Here is a 5,000-nt window from a genome sequence, read left to right as displayed (position 1 = left end):
ATGGAAATGAAATCCACGTGAGAATCGGGTGACTTCAATTTTCAGAGCCATTAATCAAGATAGGGTTAAAGATGGGAGTGGGATGAGAGAGAGAGAGAGAGAGAGAGAGAGAGAGAGAGAGAGAGAGAGAGAGAGAGAGAGAGAGAGAGAGAGAGAGAGAGAGAGAGAGAGAGAGGAGAGAGAGAGAGAAGAGAGAGAAATTTAAAATCATCCTTTTATGAGGCGGAAGAGACACAAGCCTTTGTTTTTTCTTACTTGATATAGAAATAACGTTCCTGAGAGCGAGAGAGAGAGAGAGAGAGAGAGGAGAGAGAGAGAGAGGAGAGAGAGAGAGAGAGAGAGAGAGAGAGAGAGAGAGAGAGAGTCTGCTAAGTTCCTGGTAAGTTGAGTATTGTTGTTACTCTTATTAGTATTCTAATAATCACTGAAATGACAAATACAAGAATAATAATCATTATCATAACGTGCATCATTCTTTTCATGCCTGCAATTCATGAGGCACACACACACACACACACACACACACACACACACACACACACACACACACACACCCTCCCCTGGACCCCCACCCTCTCCCCTTCCATTCCTCCACCCGCCGTTCCTCCTCCTGGTCGGAAGCTTTCATCCTGCTAAGTAAATCCCCTATAAAGGACAAATATTAGCTTGAGAAGTCTTTGCTTATAATTAGTATCGTCAAGTATCATGACAAAGAAAACAAATAATTTGGTTCAACACATCGGCAGTTCAATGACCGATATAGTTCTTGCTTTAGCTAAAATAAAAGAAAAAAATAATACCCGTAATTCTTTTGTGCCCATTAACAATAAACTGATCTCTTGCAGCATAACAGGATACAGTACAACACAACGCTGCACAACACAAACAAACACAACACACTTCCTCCACATATCACAATACAAGCCTCTTACAACACAACACAAAACAACATACTGCCTTCTTACGACATAATACAACACAGTACAGTACACTTCCCACACACAACACGACTCAACACAACACCACTGCCCAAACACAACACAACGACACAAAACAACACACGACCTCTGACTACACACCACAACCCAACACACGCCCCCTTATAACACATGTCCATTACAACACAACACTGCCCTACATAACAGCACACAGAAATGATCCGTGCTAATGATGACACAGGGCAAGTCAGCATACAAGCAACAAATGAACAGCACGTCACGGGATTCAGAGCAACACGTGAGGAAGGATTTGAACAGAATAGATAAAACTGTTGCAATAAGTGATGAACGCGCAGTGAAGAGAAAAAAATATTGCAGGGATTAACTTGGTACTTTATCCTCGCCATTGCTGTCAACAACACGAGCAGTAACAGCAGCGACACGTGGCATTAAATAACAACTATAACAAATGAATGATAGATCAAGGTACCGCATTCACTTGCTAAATAGATATGTATAGTGCATGACCGTGAATAAGTTTGAGTAATTGATTAATATGATTGGCTGAGTGGGTGAGTCAAGTGACTGATTAAGAAACAAAACGTAGCAGCCGACGTGAATGAATGAATGAGTGAGTAGCTCAATGAATAAATGAATGAATGAATAAGAAAAGATAAATAAATAAATAAGACAATTAAGGACTAACTTCATAGAATTTATGGTGGCATCGTTACTTATAAAACAACAACACAACCAACAACAACAACAACAACAACAACAACAACGCAATATTCTAGAAACATGGATAAAAAACAAAAAACAACAACAACAACAAAAAACAGACAGAGACAGACACGCAGGCAGGCAGTCAGACAAACAAAGTGGCAAGCAGACAAGCAAACACGTATTGACACAAACATACATAAGGATAACAAAAAGACGGAAAAACAGACAGAAAAACAAACAGACAGAAAAAAAACTGGCAGAAAAAAACAAAACGAACACACACACACACACACACACACACACACAACACACACACACACACACACACACACACACACACAGTAACAAAAATAGACACAGACACAAATAGACACAGAAAAACACATAGAGAGAAACAGAGACTACCTTAACTATATAAACCAGTGGTTCCCAAAGTGGGCGGTACCGCCCCCCTGGGGGCGGTGGAAAGATCTGGGGGGGGCGGTGAGGAAGAAGGGGGCGGTAGGGGGGCGGCAGTCCGAAGTCGAAGTCAGAAGTTCGAACGTTTGTTTGACGATTTGTACACAACACGTGCAGCAGGACGAGTCCAGTGGACGACGCATCAGGGTCTGGTTACCGTACGCCGCTCTGGCCCAGTCAGATCCGACAGCATATGACTACAAAAGCAAAAGCTCAGGTTTGTAATTTCAAGCTTGTAATGTTCAATCCATTCCTAAATGTCGACGGTGAGGAAACTGGAGTGGCAGAGGAAGAACTGATTTCAATTCAAAATGACATTGAGCTAAGGCCAAAGTTCAAAAAGTCGTATCAAGATTTTTGGTTACAAAAAAAAAAAAATCTGTGACTGCTATCAAGTGCTGTGGAACAAGGTCAAGATGTACTTTATTGCCTTCCCAACATCGTATTTAGTAGAACGGGGCTTCAGTGCAGTCGCCTTGCTTCTTTCCAAGCAAAGAAACCGACTGAAAAATTACTGACTTCTTCTTAGTGAGTTCCAGCCTGATGTTGAGAAGCTTATGTCCCTGCACCAAGCACATCCATCCCATTAATATTAAGTGTGAGACAATGAAGGTTACTGGTGGAATGTTTATTTACCATTCCATGTTGCTGAAACAGTTAAAACTGCTCAAAAATAAATTGGTTTACTAAATTGGGTTTTATTTGTGAAATACACATTTGTGTTTAACCTTTCTCTTTTCAAATTGCAGCATACCAAATATCAAGAAGAGGTGTTTGTTTCCATATGTGTCTGTGGTGTGTGTAGGGGGGGGGAGCGCTAGGAATTCACCGGGGAGCCAAGGGGGCGCCAGCCTGCAAAAGTTTGGGAACCACTGATATAAACAGACACACACACACACACACACACACACACACACACACACACACACACACACACACACATTAAAAAAGGAGGCTAACAGGACACTCAGAAATAAAGAAGAATACTGCAAATTGCAACGTAAGTTTGGGGGCAAAATTGGTCAGTTTTAGGCAGCAAGACTTGTGGTGGTGTGATAAAAAATGGACTTTCATAGCCTCTCTCTCTCTCTCTCTCTCTCTCTCTCTCTCTTCTCTCTCTCTCTCTCTCTCTCTCTCTCTGGTTATGTTTGTTAGTACTGGGAAAGTGATAGTCTCTCTCTCTCTCTCTCTCTCTCTCTCTCCTCTCTCTCTCTCTCTCTATCTATCTATCTTTTTATCTATCTCTATTTCTGCCTATCTCTATCTATCTACCTATCTATCTACCTATCTATCAATCAATCTATCAATTAACCTCACACAAGTGCATTATTATTACTGTCCAGCTCGCCAGCACAGTACGTGTCTGTACATTCCCAGCATGTTGTGAAAGGCCACTAAAGGGGAAGGGGCGAGGTGGTAGCAACGCCTTTTCTCTGTGCTTATTCCCGTAGTGAGGAAAGTAGAGGACAGACGAGGGGTGATTTTACAGAGTCCTCGCTGAACACTGATGGATGAGCCTGGTCTTGTCAATACCTACTTTCTTTTGATAGGAATGACTGGGTTAGGTTAGATTAGTGTTGTTGTTGTTGTTGTTGTTGTTAATGGTGGGATTGTGGTGTTTTTATTGGGCTGGTTGTTGCAGTTGTGGTGGTGGTAATGGTGGTGAGTAGTAGTAGTAGTAGTAGTAGTAGTAGTAGTAGTAGTAGGAGTAGTAGTAGTAGTAGTAGTAGTAATAGTAGTAGTAGTAGTAATAGCAGCATTAGTAGTCGCACCACCACCACCACCACCACCACCACCACCACCAGTAACAACAAAAGTAGCTGTAAAAGTCAGGTCATATCAGGTTAACTTATACCAATATTAAGTTGAGTCCCACGAGACCAAGGTGGGAGAACAATATATGGTAAAGCGCAGTACAAGAAAGTCAATATTGTAAGGCACAGTACAGGGAGGGCAGTGTATCGTGAGGCGCATTACTAAGAGGAGCTGTGTATTATAAGTCACAGTACAAAGACAGTATATTGTAAGGCATGGTTCAGGGAGGGCAGTGAGAGGCGAGGCGTAGTACTCACTGACGAGCGGTGTCTTCTCAGTGGGCGGCAGGGGACTCTGATGGTCATGAGGAAGACAGTCATGGAGAGCAGCGCCGAGATGCCCTGAGTCACCTTCTCCCCGGATTCGCTCGGCACGTGGAACACCAAAAGGGCTGCAGAGAACAGAGGGGAAGGTACATGTAGGTCAAGAGTGAAGCTGATGGAGATGTTTGAGTGGCATAAGGGAGATGGCAAACCAGAGGAAAGGTGTATAAAGGTTAAAAGTGGTGATGATGGAGGTGTTCAAGTGCCATAAGGGATATAACAAGGTGACAAACAAACTATTCAGGGTTAGTAATCAGGAGAGGTAGGTTTTCTACAGGGACTGCCACTTGTAGGCCTCATCACTTCATGCACCAACCCATATTTTGTCGCGTTATGTTCCTGTGGTTCTGATGGAGGTGTGCAAGTGGCATAGGGGAGACAACACGGTGATGTAGACAAGATTCTATATGGTCAATAATCAGGATGGGGCTAGAAGATGCTATAATTTTCTCAAGGAGTGACGAGGCTGGACCAAATCATGAGAGGAATACATCAGCAGGAGACATTTCCTCGTCTGTTTGAGAACTATTCCTAACAAGCTACCTAAGAAATCAACAAATTCTAACAAGCTAATTGAGAAATGAACTAACTCTAACAAACTAAGAAATCAATTAATTCCAACGAGGTAACTAAGAAATAAACAAATTCTAACAAGCTGACTAACAAATCAATGAATTCCAACAAGATAAACTAATTCAAACAAGCTAATTAAGAACTCCAGCTTATCCTAACAAACTAC

General features: G+C 42.2%; 1 long non-coding RNA gene across 1 annotated transcript; it reads right to left on the bottom strand.

Moving 5' to 3' along the window:
• Positions 1-607: 607 nt before the first annotated feature.
• Positions 608-4,326, bottom strand: LOC135097723 (uncharacterized). Its single transcript, XR_010266063.1, has 2 exons — positions 4,196-4,326; positions 608-2,320 (listed from the first exon to the last, which is right to left on the bottom strand). It is a non-coding gene; the product is annotated as an uncharacterized LOC135097723 (long non-coding RNA).
• Positions 4,327-5,000: the final 674 nt, after the last annotated feature.

Source organism: Scylla paramamosain, unplaced genomic scaffold, assembly GCF_035594125.1.
Source record: "Scylla paramamosain isolate STU-SP2022 unplaced genomic scaffold, ASM3559412v1 Contig30, whole genome shotgun sequence".
NCBI classification, from domain to species: domain Eukaryota; kingdom Metazoa; phylum Arthropoda; class Malacostraca; order Decapoda; family Portunidae; genus Scylla; species Scylla paramamosain.
The sequence above is the reverse complement of the archived record's forward strand: the minus strand, read 5'-3'. Positions and strand labels throughout refer to the sequence as shown.